Source organism: Ovis aries, chromosome 3, assembly GCF_016772045.2.
Source record: "Ovis aries strain OAR_USU_Benz2616 breed Rambouillet chromosome 3, ARS-UI_Ramb_v3.0, whole genome shotgun sequence".
Taxonomy (NCBI): Eukaryota; Metazoa; Chordata; class Mammalia; order Artiodactyla; family Bovidae; genus Ovis; species Ovis aries.
Window position 1 is genome coordinate 208,406,897 of NC_056056.1, and position 26,721 is coordinate 208,433,617.

Below are 26,721 nucleotides of genomic sequence, written 5' to 3' on the forward strand. Positions count from 1 at the left end.
TTTTGGATAGAGGAAAGGAACCTAATGAAAAAAAAAATAAAACCTCATCATAAAGAACTATTTTTAAATACATTTGCCTGATTTCTGACTGTGCTTATAATTATTTATGTACACGGTGGAATTCTTTCTGGTAAAGGACTCTGATTTCATAAGTATGAGAACATTGAAGGTTCAGAAAGAATATTTCAACAGAATAAAAATCTGCTGGAGAGAACAGGAGAGAACAGAAAATACACTATAGAAATTAATGAATCGAAGGACCAGCTTGACCACTTATCCAAGAGGGAATGGTGAGAGCCAGGATGATCTGTGAGCCTTTTGTTACCTACCCACTTTCAACTCCCCAGTCCAGGTTAGGACATCTGGTGTGGTCTGGCTGGGAGTTTGGTCATAGGATACACATTCTAATTAAAACATTTTTACTTAACAGGTTGTAAGTTTCTATATCAATCCCATGAGGTTACAAATTTAAAAAGAACAAGAAAGAAATATTTCTTGTACGCTGTTTCATATACCAAGATACATGCTAAACACTCAAATATATGCTGAATAATCAATAAAGTCTTATACACATCAGGATAGATACTTCTGAGACATATTATTATTTCTTTTTTATTTTCTACTTGATTTTAAATTTTATATGAAAGGATATGTGTGTGAAAATTGTAAGAAAATTTGTGCAATAGGAGGCTGGTGTGAGTGGATAAAGGTATTAAATATAATAAAAGATACATCTTTGTCTGATCTCTTGCTGTGCAGACCGCCTGTATCCTTGGACACACGTAGCATCCTCCACACCACACCTGGACCCGCAGTGATGCTCAGAGAACCCCATAAGGCCTTTGACATCTCCCATTGCCCTTCTTTTTTCTCTTAGCTACTATAAGTCTCCTCCTCCTTCTTCAAAAATTACAGGTGCCCTCTTACTCCTATTCCTTTCAAACAAGCCCCCAAACACAATTCTCTTATATCACTGAAGACATCAGGTATAAAATATAATTTCTTACCATAAAACATAGAAATTCATATTTTATTGCCTATATCTTTGACTTGTCAGTGTGTGGCTAAGTGTTCCTCCAAAATTTTGGTTTATACAGAGGTTTTAAAGGAAAAAAAAAGAACAGACAATCCTTTCTAGTAACAATGAAAGGAGAACCCAGACTCAGAACATTTCATCAACAACTCTATTGTCCTACCAGTCAAACAGCTATGAATGTAAAGCTAAATTTTCAAAGGGGACTTGCAATTTGGCACAAATCCATAAGTTCCTCTCTGATTTGTTTGATGATGTCTCCTGTTCCTCCACTCCTACTAAGCTAGCACAAAAAAGTGTCTCACACCATATATTCAGAAAGGACTCCATCCTGGAAGGTACATCCTCATTCCAGCCCTTTCCTCCCATGGGCTCACTGTGCAAAGCAGGTGTATGTGGTGATTTGCAAATGTTTCACTCTTCCAAAAGTAAATAATATAAAAAATGAGTATCAATTTTATTGGGATATAGATTAAGCTGTATCAGGCAAGATCACTGGAGAAGAAATAGCAGAGACTTGTAAGAGGAAAGTAGCAATGAATGAAGCCCATCAGGAAATCAGTTCTGAATATTCATTGGAAGGACTGATGCTGAAGCTGAAACTCCAATACTTTGGCCACCTGATGCGAAGAACTGGCTCCTTTGAAAAGACCCTGATTTTAGGAAAGATTGAAGGCAGGAGAAGAAGGGGAAGACAGAGGATGAGATGGTTGGATGGCATCACCGACTCAGTAGACATGAGTTTGAGTAAGCTTTGGCAGTTGGTGATGGAGAGGGAAGCCTGGCATGCTGCAGTCCATGGGGTAGCAAAGAGTCGGACACCACTGAGCGACTGAACTGAACTGATCACACAGAGATACTTTATGACTTCAAGGAGGATATCTCAGACATCTCTAGCTTACACATCTATTGCCCTGGTGATCAGACACCAGCTTCCTTGGAGCTTTCTGTCCTTTCAGTCCGTGGGCAATTCACTGATCATACCTGAGCAGATAACTCCTGCATCCTCGTCATGACCGCAGTTGTGTCGCCCCCAGCCCCGGGAAGGGCACTGCCACACGTGGGACTCCATTCTTCCACAATACACGTGGTCCAGCCAGATGGGTCCTGATCCCGCCCCAAAGGGACCAGACTCCATGGCACTGAGGGCTTCTCCACAGCCCAGCTGCCTGCACACCACACGGGCATCTTCCAAGTCCCAGCCGTCTTCACAGATGGTGCCCCAGGAGCCCTGGTCAAGGATCTCCAGTCTCCCGGCGCAGGGCCCGGCCCCATCCACCAGGCGGAGCTGTCTGCTGTCTGAGGAGAGAGAAATGGGACAATGGGTTGCTGACCAGCAGATGAGAAAGATCTTCTGTCCTGTGGGACCCTCACCCAAGCAGTTGAAGGCGCTCTCCTCAGAAGCTGATGCTTCAGAGTCATTGCCCTGTGGAACATTCGGATCTGGTTTCTTATAGAAGTGATAAGAGCATAACAAGGATGAAAATGGACAAAAACAGGAAATATTACTTTACTAAATAGTCTGAGACAGATGGTGTTACAAGGTCCCATCAGAGTTAACATTCTGATTTGTAGAGCTCTGCACAGAATCTGAGAAAGATTTACAGGAAATGTTGGTCTCTCTACCCTGAGCGGTTAAATGAGTTCAGAGTCTCAGGATTAGGCTGGTAGCTGGATGTATTCTTTCTAAGCTACACAGTCTTGGTCATTGACTTTAGAGTCAGGCAGTGGCCTCATAAGAAGCCTCGGGGAGCAGCCATGAACCCTCTATCATTAAAATCGTTCTCCTTGGTATAGTCATGAGAACTGAAAAACAAATGGTCTGTGAGATGCCATGGTTTACTCCAGAATAGTCCACTTATGATTCTAAGCTTCAAACTCCAGATCTGGATACTTAGTTTCAAAAAATATAATCTCTTTGAGTAGATTAAACAGATTAAACAACCCTGCATGAGAGATGATGTCAGAAGACATTGAATGACATTGGCCAGACTCTACTGGGAATCACAGAATGTAGCTTCTTCTCCCAAATGAACATAATCTCTCCTTGGACTTTGTGTCAGGAATTGCTATTATCTAAAATTTGGAGTTGTTTGTTCTCTAAGGGAAAATATGTATTTCTAACTCACAGAGGAAAAATATGTTACTTTCCTGCTTTGAAAGCCTTTGAACAAGCAATATTGACAGACACACTGCATTATTCCCTCCTTTGATACATAATCAGTCATGGAAAGAAAGGTTAAATGATGTCTATCACTGTTGTAGTTTAAGTAAGTGATAAAGTAGAGAATAAAACCTCAAATTCTGTATTTCCATGAAGAATGGAAGAGAAAGCAGGCCAATGGTGTTGTTAGACACAACTTCAAATGCCGGAAATTTTCTTTAAGTAAAAGTATCATTGGAAAAGACTCTGATGCTGGGAGGGATTGGGGGCAGGAGGAGAAGGGGACGAGAGAGGATGAGATGTCTGGATGGCATCACCGACTCGATGGATGTGAGTCTGAGTGAACTCTGGAAGTTGGTGATGGACAGGGAGGCCTGGCGTGCTGCAATTCATGCGGTCACAAAGAGTCAGATACAACTGAGCGACTGAACTGAACTGAAGGGTATCAGACATTTGTGGACACAACATGGACTAAATATGCTAAAATTCTAAAGAGTGGAGATCATGTAGTATGTTTCAATGTTAGCCAGCTTCTTTTTCTCTGGAGGAATTTCCCAATTTGGTGCCTGGGTTAATGGCTCAGAATCCGGGCTCAGAGCAACAGAGGACTCCTATTTGGACAGAGAAGCTAGCATAATTTGGGGTTACCTGGTGGTGAGACAGATCTGGAGACCTGAAAGCCTCTCTCACACAGCAGACTCTTCCCTCGAATGTGTGCTCATTACACAGCCATGAAGCTGGCAGGGAGCCAGAGATCCATGCCAACAGTCTGGGAGAGCAGAGCGGCGACTCCTGCCCTCTCTTGGGCGCTGAGCTACCAGAGTATCCCAGTTCTCAAGCGAAATCTCTGAAGGCCCAACATGGACAGAGAGGTAAGAGGAGGATTGAGTGCTACCAAAACCTCGACCTAGACTTGTTACAGCTCAGTTCTCAGTTGTATTTATATATTTGAGTGATCTTCGACCCTTCTACTTGCTTAACAAAACAGAATATGAATCCTCTCAAGGGTTATAAAATGTATCTGGAGGATCATTTTTTCAATGCCAAAGGCATGGGATGACATGGCATGTTAACAAAGTGGAAAAAAGAAAATAAGAGAAGGCAGAGACTCACGTGATAGAGGTGCTGGAGTTAGCAGATATAGATTTTAACCATGATCAATATATTGAGGAAAAAAGAGGAAATGAGAGAATAAATGGGTGAAAAGATGAAAAACATTAACAACGAATTATAACTATAAAAAGTCAAGGAACAGTTACCAACCGAAAATAAAATGTCTAGAGAGTTGAATTAATAAGTTTAGAAGAATTTTAGATAGAACACTACACAGAACTACTGACTTAGAGGAGTCCTAGAGATGAGAGATGAGAAGAAGGAGGAGTTACAGGAGGAGAAGAGAAGCTCAGACAGAGAGACAGAGCAGCAGAAGTAACACTTGAAGATACAATAACTGAGAATTTTTTTAAAATGGATGGATGGGCATGAAAACTCTCACACCTAGTAAAGCTGCTGAAAATCAAAGGAAAAAGGAAAATTTGGAATAATAACAGATCTGTTTAATACAAAAGAAGGGGGAGAAAGAGAGGAAAAAAGAACATAAAGCACATGGGTCAATTAAAAGGAAATGATAGATATGAGCCCCAAAATACCAGTAATTGCAGTTACAGTAAATTGATTAGATACTTCAAATTAAAGCCCATCTTGATGAAACCACAAAATCCATGTAAATGCCACCATGAAGATATTCAGCTTATATATGAGGGTAAAGAAAGGTTGAAAGTAAAATGATGAAAAAAATGTACATACTTTGTGAATCCTAATTGTAAGAAAACTGGAATAGCTATACAAATGTCACAGAAAGTAGACTTCAAAGCAAGATGTGCTAATTGAGTTAAAGAGGGTATTTTCATGATTATAACAGGATACACCCTTAATGAAAATATTATAGATATTAAAATCCAAGAAAATGTCAAAACATTGCTTTGAAATATAGAATAATACTTGACAGAACAAAGAACAGAAGTAGACAAAATCGTAATCAAAATGGGGGGACTTTAACATCCATTTTTCAATAGCATGCAGACCAAGTATGCAAAAAAGAATGAAGAATATAGCAGATGTAAACAACACAGTTAGCCAAATAACATATATAGAGCAATACGCCAACAATGAAAGAATTTGTTATTTACATTATTGTTAATTCACTGGAAACTTCCATTTTTAAATGATCATCAGTTCGGCTCAGTTCCGTCGCTCAGTCGTGTCTGACTCTACAGCTCCATGGACTGCAGCATGCCAGGCCTCCCTGTCCACCACCAACTCCCAGAATTTACTCAAACTCATGTCCATCGAGTCAGTGATGCCATCCAACCATTTCATCCTCTGTTGTTCCCTTCTCCTCCCAAATTCAACCTTTCCCAGCATCAGAGTCTTTTCAAATGAGTTAGTTCTTCACATCAGGTGGCCAAAGTATTGGAATTTCAGCTTCAGCATCAGTCCTTCCAATGAATATTCAGGACTGATTTCCTTTATTTTTTTTGGGGGGGGGGGGTTTATTTCCTTTTATTTAAAAATATCTAAAATGGGTTCAAATGGATTGACATCATCAGCTAACTATTTACTATGATTAACATGGTTTGATACAATCATAAAAATAAGATGATTAAACAATATGCTTAACTTCAACTATGCATTAATTTATTGAAAATCTATTGCAATATTTTCATTCTCTAGAATTATCACTTGTATTAAGAAGTATACTCCTAAAAGGAAAAAGCTAAATGATTGAAAACTACAAAGTGAAAAAGTAAGTCAATTTCTTATTTATAGTATGAGATATTAAGTCTCATATCCAAAAATCCAATTTGTTAAGGTATTAAGGATTATGCTTTTTAAGTAAGTTCATTACTGACCTTACTGTTAGAAGCACGCTGTAATTCTACACAAAGTTCTAAAATAATACCTCAGACTAGAGGAGCATCTTAGTAACATAAAAAATAAAAAAAATGGCTTGAGGGTTGCAATATTGATTTTAAAATTGTTTCCTGAACCAATTATCAATGAGGCATATTTGTTCCCAGTAACTCTTTAGTTAATATATGCTCCTCCTGTTTAATGATTATTTTTTAATCTTTTCTCACAGACTCATATTGGCCTTTGCATGAGTCAAGAGGTGGGCTTTCATGTTATTCGACTGAATAAATTTTCTGCGACAGCCTACAAAAGGACACACAAAAGGTTTCTCCCCAGTGTGGATGCGCACGTGTGTACGCAAGTTGAAGGACAGGGAAAAGCGTTTTCCTTTAGAATGGACTGGTTGGATCTCCTTGCTGTCCAAGGGACTCTCAAGAGTCTTCTCCAACACCATAGTTCAAAAGCATCAATTCTTTGGTGCTCAGCTTTCTTTATAATCCAACTCACATCCATACATAACTACTGGAAAAACCATAACCTTGACTAGATGGACCTTTGTAGGCAAAGTAATGTCTCTGCTTTTTAATATGCTGTCTAGGTTGTTCATAGCTTTTCTTCCAAGGAGTAAGCGTCTTTTAATTTCATGGCTACAGTCACTATCTGCAGTGATTTTGGAGCTCCCTAAACTAAAGTCTGTCACTGTTTCCACTGTTTCCCCATCTATTTGCCATGAAGTGATGGGACCGGATGTCATGATCTTAGTTTTCTGAATGTTGAGCTTTTTCACTCTCCTCCTTCACTTTCATCAAGAGGCTCTTTAGTTCTTCACTTTCTGCCATAAGGGTAGTGTCATCTGCATATCTGAGGTTATTGATATTTCTCCCAGCAATCTTGATTCCAGCTTGTGCTTCATTCAACCCAGAATTTCCCATGATGTACTCTGCATATAAGTTAAATAAGCAGGTGACAATATACAGCCTTGACATACTCCTTTCCCTATTTGGAACCAGTCTGTTGTTTCATGTCAGTTCTAACTACTGTTTCCTGAGCTGCATACAGATTTCTCAAGAGGTAGGTCAGGTGGTCTGGTGTTCCCATCTCTTGAAGAATTTTCCACAGTTTGTTGTAATCCACATAGTCAAAGGTTTGGCATAGTCAATAAAGCAGAAGTAGATGTTTTGATGATCCCATGATAGAACAAAAACCTTCAGAGAATTGAATTTATACAGAGTATTTACTTTGACCAGAGTGAAATTAAGTTAAGTATTAATAAGAAAATATACTTAGCCATCCCTACTGAGAAAATTAAGAAATATTCTTCCAAAGAATTCCTGGGTCTGGAAATAACTTTCAAACTTGAAAATATTGTGAAATAATGGTAACAAAGGTATTCTGTAACTAAATTCTTCCAATGCAACTAAAGTAGTGTCTAAGGGAAATTTATACCCTAGATTTAGAAAAGAGGAAAGACGGAAAATGAAAAAATGTAAGCTTTCATTTAAGAAGCTAGGAGAAGTAAAGCCTAAAGGATGTACAAGATTGGAGTTAATAAAGAAAAAATAAAATTATTCTAATAAAGAAAGTAAGCATAAGACAAAGATAATAGAGGAAAGCTGTTCAAACATGGCTCACTGAAAATTGATCAGCACCGAGCAATACTAATCAAGAGCAGAGAGAAAAACTCAACAACACCAAAATGAAAAGGCAAATCACTGTAAATTATACAGATATTTTGGTCATAGTTTTGAGATGCAATATACACATTTAATGTGGATAAATATCCAGAAGAGTTCCAGTTTCTCCACAACCTTGCCAACACTTGTCTTTTTTAAAATTATAGCCATTTTGACAGGTGTCAGATGACATCTCATTGCGGTTTTCATTTACATTTCTCTGATGATTAGAGATGTCAGTATATTTTCATATACCTCTTAGCTATCCATATGTCTTCTTTGGAGAAATGGCTAGTCCCTGACCAATTTTTTAAGTCAGTTTATTAGAGCTTTTGTTGCTGTTGCTTTTGTTTTCCTCTTGAGCTGTAGGATTCTTGTTTATTTTGGAAATTAATCCCTTATATGACTTGCTGTAAGGTGCCTTTTCACTCTACTGTTGTTTCTTTTACTGTCATGCTGGTGTTCGGTCATTCAGTTGTGTCTAACTCACTGTGACCTCATGGAGTATAGCCTGCCAGGCTCCTCTGTCCATGACATTTCCCAGGCAAGAATACTGGAGTGAGTTGCCATTTCCTTCTCCAGGGGATCTTCCTGACCCAGGGGTTGAATCTATGTCTTCTGTGTCTCCTCCACTGCCAGGTGAACTCTTTACAACTGAGCCATCTGGGATATTCTCACTTTTCTATTTTTATCTATTTTTTTGGTGTCATATCCATGAGATCATGAAATAATATATTTTTATTTGAAATTATAAGTAAAAATACCACATATCTAAAATGTAATTCCTAACTGATGACAATATTACACCATCAGACACAGTAAAATAAATTTATATGCAGTAAGGTTTTAAATATTATTTAGTGGAATTATAAAATCATTTGTAGAAAATAAACTTGATTAAAAGTTAGTTTGAGATGAAGAATGGCATTTGAACATTGCATTAAAGGCATAGTCAAAAAACTAAGACGCTATAAATTTCATCACATAGCCTCCCATACACATATACAAACCTACATACACAAAATCATACACAAGAGATGGGAAATATTTCCAAATAATGTAAGAAAGGGGCAAATGATGTTAGTTTATAGAGTTCCTAAAAATAAATAAGAAAAGTTGTAAAATATTCTAGAGAAAAAATTAAAGATAGAGAAAGATATCTGAAACACCTATAAATATTTACTTATCAATCACTCTGCACATTCAATAACGAATACAAACACAGCTGTCTATAAGGGTACACACACACACTAACGCACCCCTGAATGAAGGAAAGACCTTGCATACTTTAATTACCCTGTGTTTCTTCTATCAGGACAGTGCTTGCACATTGTATGCACTCATTCAACAAGTATGGATGGAGAACATTTTCTAAATACCGTGATAAGAGCTTGTTAAATATTTATTAAATAAATGAGCAGATGAATACAGTGCAGTGAAATATATTTTCTTTAAATCAATGCTAATCAACAAAATAGTGAAGCAAAATTAAATTAATGATAATTGTTTATGAAAATAAGGTATATTAAAGAAAAACAGTCCATAAACACAGAATAAATTTATATTTACAATTTCACTTGCATAATTTTTAATATAAATTTATTTATTTTAATTGGAGGCTAATTACTTTACAATATTGTATTGGTTTTGCCATACATCAACATGGGTTTTAACGGAAAATTGTTAAATAGACTCTAAACTACTCTCATCTATTATTCAATATAACATATGCACAAGAGAATCTTTCTGTGGTAAGAAGAAACTCTTTAAGGGAATATACAGATTTACCAAGTAGACTTCAGAAAAAGACAAATAGCTACTGAGCAAAGCAAAACCCTCCTTGCTATTCTTTGGAACTCTGAATTCAAATGGGTATACCTTTCCTTTTCTCGTTTGCTTTTCGCTTCTCTTCTTTTCACAACTATTTGTAAGGTCTCCTCAACAGCCTTTTGCTTTTTTGCTTTTGTTTTTCTTGGGGATGGTCTTGCTCCCTGTCTCCTGTACAATGTCATGAACCTCCGTCCATAGTTCATCAGGGACTCTGTCTATCAGATCTAGTCCCTTAAATCTATTTGTCACTTCCACTGTATAATTGTAAGGAATTTGATTTAGGTCATACCTGAATGGTCTAGTGGTTTTCCCTACTTTCTTCAATTTAAGTCTGAATTTGGCAATAAGTTCATAATCTGAGCCACAGTCAGCTCCTGGTCTTGTTTTTGCTGACCGTATAGAGCTCCTCCATCTTTGGCTGCAAATAATATATAATCAATCTGATTTCGGTGTTGACCATCTGGTGATGTCCATGTGTAGAGTCCTCTCTTTGCTGGAAGAGGGTGTTTAGTATGACCAGTGCATTCTCTTGGCAAAATTCTGTTAGCCTTTGCCCTGCCTTCATTTCTTACTCCAAGGCCAAATTTGCCTGTTACTCCAGGTGTTTCTTGACTTCCTACTTTTGCACTCCAGTCCCCTATAATGAAAGGGACATCTGGGGGTGTTAGTTCTAGAAGGTCTTGTACATCTTCATAGAAGCTTTCATAGAAGCTTCATAGCTTCAACTTCAGCTTCTTCAGCATTACTGGGCATGCTGCTACTTCTGTTAAGTTGCTTCAGTCATGTCCGACTCTGTGTGAAGCCATAGACGGCAGCCCACCAGGCTCCCCTGTCCCTGGGATTCTCCAGGCAAGAATACTGGAGTGGGTTGCCATTTCCTTCTCCAATGCATGAAAGTGAAAAGTGAAAGTGAAGTCGCTCAGTCGTCTCCAACTCCCAGCTACCCCATGGACTGCAGCCTACCAGGCTCCTCCATCCATGGGATTTTCCAGACAAGAGTACTGGAGTGGGTTGTCATTGCATAGACTTGGAATACTGTGATATTGAATGGTTTGCCTTGGAAATGAACAGAGATCATTCTGTGATTTTTGAGATTGCATCCAAGTACTGCATTTGGGACTCTTTTGTTTGCTATGATGGCTACTTCATTTCTTCTAAGGGATTCTTGCCCACAGTAGTAGATATAATGGTCATTTGAGTTAAATTCATCCATTCCTGTCCATTTTAGTTCGCTGATTCCTAAAATGTCTACGTTCACTTTTGTCATCTCCTGTTTGACCACTTGCAATTTGCTTTGATTTATGGACCTAACATTCCAGGTTCCTACGCAATATTGCTCTTTACAGCATTGGACTTTGCTTCTATCCCCAGTCACATCCACAGCTGAGTGTTGTCTTTGCTTTGACTCCATCTCTTCATTCTTTCTGGAGTTATTGCTCCACTGATCTCCAGTAGCAATTTGGGCACCTACCAAATTGGGGAGTTCATCTTTCAGTGTCCTATCTTTTGCCTTTTCATACTGTTCATGGGGTTCTCAAGGCAGGAATACTGAAGTGGTTTACCATTCCCTTCTCCAGTGAACCCCATTTTGTCAGTATTCTCCGCCATGACCTGTCCATCTTGGGTGGCCATATTGGCATGGCTCATAGTTTCACTGAGTTAGGCAAGGCGTGGTCCATATGATCAGATGGGTCAGTTTTCTATAATTGTGATTTTCAGTTTGTCTGCCCTCTGATGGAGGAGAAGAGCCTTATGGAAGCTCCCTGAAGGGAGAGAACAGCAAGGAAAGATAAGAAAGCCTTCCTCAGTGATCAGTGCAAAGAAATAGAGGAAACCAATAGAATGGAAAAGACTAGAGATCTCTTCAAGAAAATTAGAGATAAAGGGAATATTTCATGCAAAGATGGGCTCAGTAAAGGACAGAAATGGTATGGACCTAACAGAAGTAGAAGGTATTAAGAAGAGATGGCAAGAATACACAGAAGAACTTTACAAAAAGATCTTCATGACCCAGATAATCACGATGGTATGATCACTCACCTAGAGTCAGACATCCTGGAATGCGAAGTCAAGTGGGCCTTAGAAAGCATACTACGAACAAAGCTAGAGGAAGTGATGGAATTCCAGTTGAGCTATTTCAAATCCTAAAAGATAATACTGTGAAAGTGCTACACTCAATATGCCAGCAAATTTGGAAAACTCAGCAGTGGTGACAGGACTGGAAAGAGTCAGTTTCATTCCAATCCCAAAGAAAGGCAATGTCTAAAAATGTTTAAACTACCACACAGTTGCACTCATCCCACACACTAGCAAAGTAATGCTGAAAGTTCTCCAAGCTAAGCTTCGACAATGAACATGAACTTCAACATGAACTGTGAACTTCCAGATGTTCAAGCTGGTTTTAGAAAAGGCAGAGGAACCAGAGATCAAATTGCCAACATCTGCTGGATCATTGAAAAAGCAGAGACTTCCAGAAACACATCTGTTTCTGTTTTATTGACTATACCAAAGCCTTTGACTGTGTGGATCACAATAAACTGTGGAAAATTCTTCAAGAGATCGGAATACCAGACCACCTGACCTGCCTCTTGAGAAACCTATATGCAGGTCAGGAAGCCACAGTTAGAACTGGACATGGAACAACAGACTAGTTCCTAATAGGGAAAGAAATACATCAAGGCTTTATATTGTCACCCTGATTATTTCACTTATCTGCAGAGTACATCATGAGAAATGCTGGGCTGGATGAAGCACAAGCTGGTACCAAGATTGCCAGGAGAAACAGCAATAACCTCAGATATGCAGATGACCCCACACTTATGGCAGAAAGTGAAGAAGAACAAAAGAGCCTCTTGATGAAAGTGAAAGAGGCGAGTGAAAAAGTTGGCTTAAAGCTCAACATTCAGAAAACTAAGATCATGGCATCTGGTCCCATCACTTTATGGCAAATAAATGGGGAAACAATGGAAACAGTGACAGACTTTATTTTTGGGGGCTCCAAAATCACTGCAGATGGTGACTGCAGCAGTGAAATTAAAAGATGCTTACTCCTTGGAAGGAAAGTTATGACCAACCTAGATAGCATATTAAAAAGCAGAGACGTTACTTTGCCGACTCAGGTCCATCTAGTCAAGGCTATGGTTTTTCCAGTAGTCATGTATGGATGTGAGAGTTGGACTATAAAGATAGCTGAGCACCAAAGAATTGATGCTTTTGAACTATAGTGTTGGAGAAGGTTCTTGAGAGTCCCTTGGACTGCAAGCAGTTCAAACCAGTTCATCCTAAAGGAAATCAGTCCTGAATATTCATTGGAAGGACTGATGCTGAAGCTAAAACTCCAATACTTTGGTCACCTGATGTGAAGAACTGACTCATTGGTAAAGACCCTGATGTTGGGAAAGATTGAAAGGGGGAGGATAAGGGGACGACAGAGGATGAGCTGACTGAATGGCATCACTGACTCAATGGACATGAGTTTGAGCAAACCCTGGGAGCTGGTGATGGACAGGGAGGCCTGGTGTGCTGCAGTCCATGGGGTCACAAGGAGTCAGACACGACTGAGCGACTAAACTGAACTGAGAGTAAAACTGCAATAGACTCAAATAGATATACTGAGAAGGCTAAGTAATCAAAGGAAACAGAAATTACAAACAAAACACCAAGAAAAAGGCACAAAAGCCTGAAAGAAATATACATAAGTGTAAAATGTACCTGTTAAAAAATATCAGAATTAATGTATTCTTTCCACATCATCCTATCAAACCTCCTACCCAATCTATACAGAGATCCTCTGAGAAAGTGATGGCCAGATCTCTGTGAGGTGCTTACTCACTTTCAGGGTCAGAGACTTAACCACCTCCCACTTCCTGGTGCTTTACTGTAAAAAAACTATCATCAATAAAAGATTTAATAGTTTAATGATTCTTTAGCCTTCAAGTGGAAAAGACAAAGAGATGAGGCAAGAGAGGCAAAGAGTGGTGAATATGTTTTTGAAATATCTGTCACCACATTCTCTCTGCCATGTGAAATATCTATCACCACGTTCTCTCAGGCAACACCCAGCATATCATTCACGATGTATCTGAATGGGGTGTGTGTGTTTGTGTATGTAGGACAGAGAGAGAGAGAGAAATGTTGCAGGGAATAAGCACTTTGGTTTGAACATCTGTCACCCCCCAACATTTATTTACTGCATTCAGCACTTGCTGTCGAAATCCCAGCTCCCAGTGCAATGGTATTAAGTGGTGGAACCTTCTCGGCCTCTTCCAAAAGCAGAAGAAAGGAACACTGCCAGACTCATTTTATGAGGCCAACATTGTTCTGATATCAAAACCAGACAGGAAATATCTCTGATAAACAGAGGGACAAAAATCCTCAACAAAATATTAAAAAACATAATTCAATAATGCATCCAAAGGATCATGCATGATGATCAAGTGAGATTTGTTCCAAAGGATGCAAGGATGGTTCAATATTCACAGATTAATCAATGTGATACACCAAGTAAACAAAATCAAAATAAAAAAAACATTTGAAAACATTAACATCCATTTCTGATTAAAAACCTCTATAAAGTAGATAGAGGGATTATACCTCAGCATAGTAAAGACCATACGACAAACTCACAGCTAGCCTCATACTCAGCAGTAAAAAGCTGAATATTTTTTCTCTGAGATCAGATGCAAGACAAAGATGATTAATCACCACTTTTATTCAACATAGTTTTGGTATTCCTAGCCAAAACAATCAGGCAAGGAAAAAAAAAAAAAGGACACACAAATCTGAAAGGAAAAGACAAAACTGATGCTATTTGGAGATTTCATAATATTATATATAGAAAACCCTAAAGCCCCCACCAAAATCTGTTAGAACTAATACCCTCAGTGAAGTTGCAAGATACAAACTTCATATACAAAAATCAGTTGCATTTCTATACACTAATAACAAATTGCCATAAGGAAAATTTAAGAAAACAATTCTATTTACAGTTGAACAAAGAAATGATGAATTATTAGGAACAAATGTAACCAAAGAGGTGATAGTCCTGTACCCTGAAACTCTAAGACACTGATGAAAGATAGTGGATTTTGTTATCAAAATTCCAAAGGAAATTTTCACAGACATGGAACAAATAATCCTAAAATTTGTATGGAACCACAAAGGACCTTGAATAGCCAAAGCAATCTTGAGAAAGAAAAACAATATTGGAGGTGCCATGTTTCCTGATTTAAAACTATATTTCAAAGCTGTATTAAGCAAAACAGTATAGTGTTGGCATAAAAATGTGTGCAGAGATCAACAGAATAGAATAGAGAGCCCAGAAATAAACCCAAATACCTACAGTTAATTCATTTTTGACAGAGGAACTAGGAACATGCAATGCGGAAAGGACAGTCTCCTCAATAAATGGTGCTGGGAAAAGTGGACAGCTACATGCAAAACATAAAACTGGACCACTCTCTTATACCATTCACAGAAATTAATTCAAAATGGATCAAAGACTTAATCATAAGTCCTGCAGCCATAAAAATCCTGGAAGAAAAAGTCATAGACAACAGTTTTGGTGGGGGCTTTTTGGATTTGACGCCAAAAGCAAAGGCAACAAGAGCAAAACTAACTGAATGGGACTACATAAAACTAAAAAACTTCTGTGCAACAAAGGACACCATCAGCAAAATGAAGAACTTACGGGGCAGTCCAGGGGTCGGGACTCAGTGCTTTCACTGCCGTGGCCCGGATTAAATCTGTTTGAGGAACTAAGATCCAGTAGGGCATGCAGGTTGGTAAATATATAAATAAAGGGCAAAGATATTGTGGTGGAAAAATTTTTTTAATGGAAAGACAATCTATAGTAGAGAAAATATTTGTTAAATATATTTCTGATATGGGTTAATATGTGGAATACATAAAGGACTCATACACCTCAATAGCAAAAGAATACAGTCTCATTTAAAAATGGGCAGAGGACCAGAATAGACATTTTTTCAAAGAAACCATACAGTTTTTCATTAAAAAGTACATGAAAAGATATGCAATCATCAGGAAAATGCAAATCAAAACCACAATGAGATATCACCTCATAGATTTGTTTTTATCAAAAAGACAAGAAATAATGAGAATTTTTGAGAATGTGGCGAGAAGAGAAAGCTTGTGCACAGTTGGGGGAAAGATAAGTTGGTGCAGCCACCATGGAAAACAGTATTAAGGTTCCTCAATAGAAACTCAAACCTAAAAATAAAACTGCCATGTGAGTTAGTAATTTCACTTTGGGGTATTTATCTGATGAAAATAAAAACACTAACTTAAAAAGATATGTGCAACCCGATGTTCATTGCAGAATTATTTAAAGTAGCCAAACATTGTTCAGCCTTTTTTGATGGATGAATGGATAAACAAAATTTGCTATGTACATATATCCAGCCATAAAAAGAAGAAAATCTTGCCATTTGCAACATGGATGGAACTTGAGGGCATTGTGCGAAATGAACTAAATCAAATGGAGAAAGAAAAATACCATTTAATCTTATTTACATGTGGATTATTAAAAAAAAAAAACAACAACAACTCCAAAACAGAAGAATGAGTTCAGGAATGCAAAGAGCAGTTTGGTGGTTTCCAGAGGGTCAATGTGGTCAAAATGGGATGGGTGAAGGTAGCCAAAAGATACAAACTTCCAGGCCTAAAATTACTGTCATGAGGATGTAATGTACAGTGTGGTGACTACAGTTAACCCTGTATTTTATACTTGAGAGTAGGCAGGAAAATACATCTTAAAGTTTTCATCATAAGAAAAAAAATTGTAACGACATGTTGTGATGGATATTACCATACCTGTGGTGATTATTTACCAATATGTACAAATACATAAATACTATGTTGTACACTTAGGACTAGTACAATGTTACAAGAATTACATCTCAAAAATTTTAACAATCAAGGTTAGAATACATGAATTAGATTAGTTCCATCCTTACCTCATTTAGGTTTCTCTGGTGGCTCAAATGGTAAAGAATCTGACTGCAATGTGGAAGACTGATTTTGATACCTGATTTTGATATCAGGATGATCCCTTGGAGAAGGGAATGGCAACCCATTCCAGTATTCTTGCCTGGAGAATTCCATGGACAGAGGAACTTGGCAGGCTATACAGTCCACGGAGCTGCAAATGGTCAGACACGACTGAGTGACTAACATTTTTACTTAATGTCATTTTTGTGGACCCAAATTAAACTTAGATTACTAAAATATCACTTAGATTTTAAAATACCAAATCTCACTGCATCCTGCAGGGTTGGGACAGACACACAGAAACAGACAGTAAGTCACCTGCACACGAGATATAGGCTTCCTCCTTGGGAGAGCATGAAGTGTAATTCCAAGGGTCAGAAGGACACTGCCAGAGAGAGGTGTCAGTTTTCTGACAGCGGATTTCATCCACCCACCGAGGTCTAGAACCTTCCCTGAGGCCAACAGAGGGTTGAGGGTTCCACTGTCCCCACAGCCAAGCTGTCTGCAGATCACGGACACAGTGATGTCTTCCGTGGGGCTGCGGCAGACACTGCCCCAGGTCCCGTTGTAGAAAACTTCCAGCCACCCAGCACACTGCTGGTCCTCGCTCACCATCCTGAGGGCCAGGAACTCTAAGGTTGAAAGGGGAGGAGACAGGACACAGTAAAAACTTTGCTGGATATTCTAGGTTTTCCTTTCTTCTAGAAATGGTGAACAGTCATCTCTGGATGTTCAAGAGATACCCACTAGATGACAAGACTGACACCACCTCCCTTTTAACTGACTTTGTCCATTTGTGTCTGTCTTTCTATTTCTACCACGATGGTGTAGTGGATTTGAATTGAGAGGAAGACCAAACTTCGTGGGTGCTAGTGAGGGAGGGAAGCTGAATCCTGCTTCCTGACAAAATCTTCAAAGAGTATGTCAAAGGGATGTGATGTGGATACTGGGGAGATTGGCAGAATAATTAACCCCAGAATGTCCACATCCCAATCTCTGCAACTTGTGAATCTGTTACCATATCTGACAAGAGGGATTTACAAATGTGACTAAGGTAAGGACCGTGGGATGGTGAGTTTAAGCTAGAATATTGTATTAACAATGTGAGCCTCATCCTTAGACCCACTGTCTTTACAAGTAGAATACTTTTCTTAGCTCTGGTTAGAGAGAGAGATGTGACTCTGGATAATGGTTGAAGACAGGCAGCATTGCTGATCTGAAACTGGATGAAGGGGGCTATGAACCAAAAAATGTAGGCAGTTTCTAGAAGCTTGAAAAGACAAGAAACAGATTCGCCCCTAAAGCCGCAAAAGTGGTGCAGCACTGCTAAAGCCGTGACCCCAGCCCAGTGAGATCCGTGCTGCACATCTAAGCTACAGAAGTAAGGCAGTAAACACACATTGTTTTAAACCACTAGTTGGTATGTTGTTACCTAAGCAAATGGAAACTAGTACTGTGGGTTTAAATTTTTTGTATGTAGCTGGAGAGAGAGCCCTGCTTTCAAGAAAACCTGTGAGAAAAGGCTCTGCCAGGAAACACTGCTGAAAAGAAAGGACCAGAACCTCAGCTGCTGCAGGAGGCAGTGAAAGCACCTCGTCTTCACGTCTGCTGGAAAGACAGGCTCCATCGGAGGAAGCCTCCTTCTCTGGTCCTTTCAGCATCTCTGTGAATGTGTGAGTTGGCCTGGATCTTGATCTCCTTGAACTCCCCTCCTGCTATCCTTGTATTTTCATCCCCTCACCATTTTACACTTCAGTACTGTAGTCCCTGGTGGTTAGGACAATAATCAAGACTCTGTCTGCAATGTATGAGTCCCAGGTTTGACCCTTGGGTGAGGAAGATCCCTGCAGAAAGAAATGGCAACCCAGTATTCTTGGCTGGAAAATTCAATGGACAGAGGACCCTGCTGGGTTACAGTCGATGGGGCTGCAAAAAGTAGTACAGGACTGAAGCAACTCAGCACACTTGCACCACAGTCCTTCTCAATTTGTATAGCCCCTCATTGAAATCTCCTCCTTATTTCTAACAAGCTTCTCTACATTCTTCTTGGGTCATTGTTTCTACTCTAGATTTCTCCTAAACATGGTACCTCACTTCCAACAATCCACTACTGAGGCTGAAATTTCTCTTCCATACCTGACTCCTAAGTGTTCAATTTTGACCAAGATAATGAAAAGACATGCTATTCTAATATTATCTTGCTACATCACCACCACTTTGACTTATCTTCGCATCATTAAAACATGTCAGAAAAGACAGAACAGAGGGAGGAAACTAGTGACAGAAAGAGAAATAGAAGGAACATGGAACCATTCATAAAAATGTGAGAGCCTAAGTTAGAGCAATGGTAGTCAGGGATACAAACCATAATCAGTGTTTAAATATCAGAGCACTCTCCAATTCTCTACTGTTAAGTGTATCTTAACTGGAATTAATATCAAGACATCAGTATTCTTAGGATGGTAACATTGGGAGTTCTAATTTCACACCAAGTTACAACATCACACACTCCATTTTCATTCAGATGCTGATTTATCAAAATAAGGTAGAGACACCTGTAGTGTTTCCACAAATTTATCTGCAGTTGGAACCATGATTAGGACATTGTGACAATTGGGAAGTTTACTTGAGATGCCAGAAAACAGGTTTGTTTAAAACAAAAGCTTCTAACTAAAATTCAAATGCACCTTGAAAATAATTATTTTTAATGAGAATGATAAAGAGAATGGAAGGAAACATTTTGAAGAGATGAATAGATTTATGACATAAGTGCTGTAACAGTTTCACAAATGCATGCTTATCAAGAAGTCTTGTATGTCAGTCATACCTCAATAAAGTACTTTTTAAAAAGGAAAAGAATTGTTTCCTTAAGGGCCTCAACTAGAATCATCAAATATGCTGAAGGTGAGATTAGAAAAGATCACTTTTCCAAAGATCTTCCTGGACATAACACCCAATAGCTGATTGGCTGTGGTGTTAATGGCCTAAAGCAGATGACCTCAGGGCTCCACTGTCCCACCATCTCTTCAGATGGGATGATACTCGCCTAAGCCCAGCCTCTTACCTTAGGGAATTCACTGTAATAACTGACAATATCTTCCTCCAGCCCAGCTGCTCTGATGGGATTAATATCCTGGATATCCAATCTGCAATTGTGATAACAACTAGAAGCCCCTGCCAAATACTGTGATTACCCACTCACACCACTTCACTGCTATCTTTACTGCATCCACCTTGGCACTGGTGGTTAAACGCACTTCAGTTCTGTTCAATCTCTCTGTCATGTCTGACTCTTTGCGAGCCCATGAATCGCAGCACGCCAGCCCTCCCTGTCCATCACCAACTCCCGGAGTTCACTCAAACTCACGTCCATCGAGTCAGTAATGCCATCGAGCCATCTCATCCTCTGTCGTCCCCTTCTCCTCTTGCCCCCAATCCCTCCCAGCATCAGAGTCTTTTCCAATGAGTCAACTCTTCGCATCAAGTGGCCAAAGTACTGGAGTTTCAGCTTTAGCATCATCCCTTCCAAAGAAATCCCAGGGCTGATCTCCTTTAGAATGGACTGGTTGGATCTCCTTGCAGTCCAAAGGACTCTCAAGAGTCTTCTCCAACACCACAGTTCAAAAGCATCAATTCTTCAGTGCTCAGCTTTCTTCACAGTCCAACTCTCACATCCATACATGACTACTGGAAAAAACATAGACTTGACTAGACGGACCTTTGTTGGCAAAGTAATGTCTCTGCTTTTGAATCTGCTGTCTAGTTTGGTCCTAACTTTCCTTCCAAGGAGTAAGCCTCTTTTAATTTCATGGCTGCAATCACCATCTGCAGTGATTTTGGAGCCCAAAAAAATAAAGTCTGACACTGTTTCCACTGTTTCCCCATCTATTTCCCATGAAGTGATGGGACCGGATGCCATGATCTTCGTTTTCTGAATGTTGAGCTTAAAGCCAACTTTTTCACTCTCCTCTTTCACTTTCATCAAGAGGCTTTTTAGTTCCTCTTCACTTTCTGCCGTAAGGGTGGTGTCATCTGCATATCTGAGGTTATTGATATTTCTACCAGCAATCTTGATTCCAGCTTGTGCTTCTTTCAGCCCAGTGTTTCTCATGATGTACTCTGCATAGAAGTTAAATAAGCTCGGTGACAATACACAGCCTTGACGTACTCCTTTTCCTATTTGGAAACAGTCTGTTGTTCCATGTCCAGTTCTAACTGTTTCTTCCTGATCTGCATACAAGTTTCTTGAGAGGCAGGTCAGGTGGTCTGGTATTCCCATCTCTTGCAAAATTTTCCACAGTTTATTGTGATCCACACAGTCAAAGGCTTTGGCATAGTCAATAAAGCAGAAATAGATGTTTTTCTGGAACTCTCTTGCTTTTTCGATGATCCAGTGGGTGCTGGCAATTTGATCTCTGGTTCCTCTGCCTTTTGTAAAACCAGCTTGAACATCTGGAAGTTCACAGTTGATGTATTGCTGAAGCCTGGCTTGGAGAATTTTGAGCATTACTTTACTAGCATGTGAGATGAGTGCAATTGTGCGGTAGTTTGAGCATTCCTTGGCATTGCCTTTCTTTGAGATTGGAATGAAAACTGACCTTTTCCAGTCCTGTGGCCACTGCTGAGTTTTCCAAATTTACTGGCATATTGAGTGCAGCACTTTCACAGCATTATCTTTCAGGATTTGAACTGGAATCCCATCACCTCCACTAGCTTTGTTTGTAGTGATGTTTTCTAAGGCCAACTTCACTTCACATTCCAGAATGTGTGGCTCTAGGTTAGTGATCACACCATCATGATTATCTTGGTCATGAAGATCTTTTTGTATAGTTCTTCTGTGTATTCTTGCCACCTCTTCTTAATATCTTCTGCTTCTGTTAGGTCCATACCATTTCTGTCCTTTATCGAGCCCATCTTTGCATGAAATGTTCCCTTGGTATCTCTAATTTTTTTGAAGAGATCTCTAGTCTTTCCCATTCTGTTGCTTTCCTCTTTTTCTTTGCATTGATCCCCGAGGAAGGCTTTCTTATCTCTCCCTGCTATTCTTTGGAATTGTGATTCAGATGCTTATATCTTTCTTTTTCTCCTTTGCTTTTTGCTTCTCTTCTTTTCACAGCCATTTTAAGGCCTCCCCAGACAGACATTTTGCATTTTTTTTCCATGGGGATGGTCTTGATCCCTGTCTCCTATACAATGTCAGAAACCTCCGTCCATAGTTCATCAGGCACTCTATCTATCAGATCTAGACCCTTAAATCTATTTCTCACTTCCACTGTATAATCATAAGGAATTTGATTTAGGGCGTACCTGACACACTTAGACAGCACTGGGCACTTCTTAGGAGTCACTTCAGGTCCTCTTAGTCTCACTACCTCATATGCGTGTTGTGCTTCAGCTGCTGTGTTGTAAACTTCAAGACTGCATTGTCTGCTCCCTCAACATCCCTGCAAATGTGATGTGAGCTCCCCACTCTCCTGATCAGGTGCACCAGTGTGATGAGACTGTTCCCTGCCATGAGTCCCACTTCTGGCTTCCTCTGACTGTGACCTAGAGACATTTAAATGCACCAGTGAAATTCCTTCACACCTTTTCCTTGTGTAACTGCATCCTGACCCCTGGTATGGTCACTTGTCCATGGGTCTTCACATGCCATTTGGGGTCACCATTGCCTGGCTGAGCCTGTTCTATTGGCACATCCTCCACATACCAACATGATGGAGTGTGTGACTCTGACTTTTAGACCCTATGAGTATAATAAATCTTGTTGCCCGCAACTCTTCTATGACCCCTGCCCCCACCGTATAGCCACACCCTACTGACCATTACATCAAAGAAAACAGAACAATTACCATGATGAGACTACATCACAGAGGTCGAACCCAGAAGCTGAATCTGTATGAAACTTTTGACCTCACCTCTGCCTCCTGTGACACATCACAAAGACCCTTCACCCAAGCATGTTCTAAAGGCTGTATCCGTAATCTCGAGTCATTCTGGTGATAAGACAGAGGCTTTTCCTGCTAGAGAGCCCCACACAAACCAAACAGGACTTACCTGAGCAGACTACTCCAGCATCCCAATCATGGGTATAGCTATCATTACGATGGTCTTTAATATTAGAATGCTTACAGTCACTGACAGTTGACTCCACCCCTTTACATGAAGTATACAAAAGCCAAAATTAAGCCCCTCCAGGAAAACCAATGGCAGCTCCACACCCCAGCTGTCTGCACACTACAGATGCATCCTCCAAGCTCTAGTTGTGATCCTCCACTGTGCCCCATTCTCCTTGGTGCTTCACCTCCACTCTCCCCCTCACAGCGGTGGGCTCCGTTCTTCAGCCTCAGCTCCAGAGCTGCAAGAGAGACACAGACACAGGACACAGGAAAGATTTTAGAAGACTTGCAGTGATATAATTATTTAAAATATTAGCTCTCTGAGGAGCCAAAAAAGTGCATGGTATATAGTATTTGTAGACTTCTGTTGTATAAATATTCCCCCTGTGGCCAACTCTAGGCTCCCAATGTGCCATCACTGAACATGGAGCAGGAAGGGAGGCACCAGGTGTTTCTCACGAGACTGTAGAACCAGCTCCAGGGACACCACCAAGGACAGGCCTTCAGATACTCTGGATGTTGCCCTCCCTGTAGATGTACCCAAGGCTACTAGGGCCCAGCTTCACCATCTCAGTTACAGCTCATGGCCTGGCATCCAGGGAAGAATCCTCTGTCTACTTCCCTGTCCATAGGGAGCATCTCATCCAGCTTAGAAACAGAGGGCTGTGGAAACAGGCTCTAAAATGTCCTGGCTATTCCTGCCATCTGGTGTTCATGTCCTTGTGTAATCCACACTCAAATGTACCTAGTAACCTGCATCTAACAAATGGAATTTGACAAAAGTTGTCAGATGTCACTTTAGCCATTGTTAGATGACTCTGGTTTCTGCATTAAAAAGGAGTTCATATGCAGGAACATCATAGATGGAGACATTACTAGTGTTCAGCAACACTTTATGAACGTGTGGAAATAGTAATACTTCCTTGCCTGTTTGAAGTTAAGCATAACCCTGTGATCTGGATCATTCAGTGAAGTCAAGAACAAATGATGTCAGTTCCCCACAGAAACATTTAAGAGCAAATATATTTTTCTACCACAGCAAATACTGAAGCCTTGTGTTGCAGTGGTAGCATAATGAAATTGTGGCGCATTCAACAACCTGAATGCTTGAAGAATTGTGATAGCAGAAGTCCTGCCAAAGTGAACAGAACTTGTCATACAAGGATAAATTTTTTTTTTTTACTACAACATACCCAGCTTACTTTTACTAAAATGGAAAATAACAGCAGAAAATTGACAAGAAGAAAAACACTGAGATAAAGATTAGGCATATAAAATTGAGAAACACCTATACTAACATCTAAATCCCCAAGAACAAAAAGAGATGCCAGGGTGGAGTAGATTGAAACTTTAGATTTACCAAAAGAAAAAAAAAAAGCTGCCAATCTAAAATTCTACACTCAAAACCGTTCTCTCAAGGAATAAAGACCTCAAACACACCATTACCTAAATGCTGATGTAGGAGACAGCAGCCTCCATCCTCTTAAAGAAAGACCAAAAGGTAGACAATGATCAGTAATAAAAACAGCTCCAGAAAGATCTGGAGTACTCTTAGAAGTCTGACCATGCCAAGACACTGTCATTTGGTGGCATCATTTCGTCCTTCAAACCAGCATCACTCAGAGTTTCTCTCACCAGGAGGGTAAGAGCAGGCTGAGTAACCAGTGTCCCTAGCCTTTGGGGGCACCATATGAAAGTCCTGCTTCAGGTTCTCTTCACACAGACCTGCAAAGCTGAGCCAGTCTTATAGAGCTGGCTAGGCATAAGAAAGAAGAGCAAAGGACCAATAGCAACCACATGGCAGGAGAAATCACACCTCACAGTGACCTGCTCTGCAGACAGAGACAGCAGATTTTGCCCCTGAAAGAATTAATAACCAGCACAGATGATTGTTTCCAGTAGTCATGTATGGATGTGAGAGTTGGACAGTAAAGAAGGCTGAGCACTGAAGAATGGATGCTTTTGAACTGTGGTGCTAGAGAAGACTCTTGGGAGTTGTTTGGACAGCAAGGAGATCAAACCAGTCAATCCTAAAGGGAATCAACCCTGAATATTGATTGAAAGGACAGATGCTGAGGCTGAAGCTACAATACTTTGGCCACCTGGTGCAAAGAGCTGACTCGTGGAAAAGACCCTGATGCTGGGAAAGACTGAAGGACAAGGAGAAGAGCAGCATAGGATGAGATGTTAGAGAGCATCGCCAACTCAATGGACATGAGTCTGAGCAATGAGCCAGTGTTGGTCTCAGTCTTTGCTGCCTTCCTAGGCCTTCCCACAACCTGACCACCTGTAACCATCATCTCCCTCAACAGAGGCACCTGCAAGAGGCCCCCAAAGCCAAATGTGTGCACACCATTGGCTCTGGCCACCGCCACTGCTGGCCATGATCCCCAGGCTCTGGAACCAGAGGCACTGCTGAGAACACTAACTACCATTCCAGTGACAGCAGACCCCCTGCAACACTTGCCAAACACCACAGAGTTGTCAATGCTGTGAATGTCAGCAGCCTGAGCCAAATGGATCTCATGCCCTCCCAGACCCAGTGCCACCTTATGCCTCTGTGCTTGGCACCCTGCAGGACATTCCAGTGTTCCCCTACCCAGAGGTTCCCTACTGAAATCAAAATATAGATTCTGGTACAGGTGACTGCTTTTTTAAATGTGCAGACATCTACAAGAGAATAAGACATCAAGAAGAATCGGGGAAGCAAAATCCCACCAAAGGAATACAGTAAACCTCCTGTAACCGACTCAAAGTAATGGAGATCCAGGAATTCAAAATAATACTTCAAAAGATGATCAGAGAGTTATAAAATAACTCAAATATTTAATGATACCAATAAAACAATGCAAATAAAATAAGAAGAACAATAAAGATACATAAATATTCTTTTAAAAAAGAACCAACCAGATATTTTGAAACTGAATGATAAACGAATGGGCTTCCCAGGTGGCTCTAGCGGTAAAGAAGCCACCTGCCAATGCAGGAGATGTAAGAGACTCGGGTTCAATCCCTGGGTCCAGAAGATCCCCTGGAAGAGGACATGGCAACCCACTCCAGTGTTCTTGCCTGCAGAATCCCATGGACAGAAGAGCCTGGTGGGCTACAGTCCATAGGGTCACAAAGAACCAGACATGACTGAGGCGACTTAGAATCCACACAATATAATGAGTAAACTGAAAAATTCAATACAGAGATTCAACAGACTTGACCAAGGGAAAGAAAAAGAAAAAAGAATCAACGAGTTAGAAGAAAGGTCAATTGAAAGTATCCAAAGAGAAGCAAAAAGAGAATGAAAGGAATATAGAAAGCCAGTGGGAACTATGAACACCATAAAGAGGAACAATGTATGCAATGGAGCCAGGGCAGGAGAAGTGAGGGAGAAAAGAATTAAGGGCTGAGGACTTCCTGGTGGTGCAGTGGGTAAGAGTCCACCTGCCAGTGCAGGGGACATCAGTTCAATCCCTGGTCCAGGAAGATTCCACATGCCGCAGAGCAACTAAGCCAGTGTGCCACAGCTGCTGAAACCTATGCACCCAGAGCCTGTGGTCCACAGCAAGAGAAGCCCCTGCAGTGAGAAGCCTGTGCACTGCAGCGAGGAGCAGCCCCTGGTCACCACAGCGAGAGAAAGCCTGCGGACAGCAAGGAGACCTAGCACAGCCAAAAGCAAATAACTAAAACAGAAAGGGGAAAACACAGGCTGAGAATTTCCCAAACCTGGGGAAAGATCTGGACATCTAGGCTCAAGAAGCTAATAAGTCACCCCCAAATTTCAATCCAAAACAACCTTTTCTATGACTCACGGAGTTAACTGTTCAAATGCAAAGACGAAGAATTCTAAAGGTGTAAAGAGAAGAAAAAGTTCTGTCACCCAAGAGGACTCCCATAAGGAGATGAGCGGATTTGTCCAAAGAAACCCTGCAGACCGTGAGGAAGGATTGGTAACACACTCCACCCTCACTCAGGGGAAAGCAGCTCCAGGGA

At 40.3% G+C, this 26,721-nt stretch overlaps 1 long non-coding RNA gene and 1 pseudogene across 1 annotated transcript; both read right to left on the reverse strand.

Moving 5' to 3' along the window:
- The window catches only part of LOC105601851 (antigen WC1.1-like), a 41,560-nt pseudogene that overhangs the window by 13,597 nt on the left and 1,242 nt on the right, over positions 1-26,721 (reverse strand).
- Positions 2,222-18,767, reverse strand: LOC121819216 (uncharacterized). Its single transcript, XR_006059458.2, has 3 exons — positions 16,940-18,767; positions 16,588-16,772; positions 2,222-2,332 (listed from the first exon to the last, which is right to left on the reverse strand). It is a non-coding gene; the product is annotated as an uncharacterized LOC121819216 (long non-coding RNA).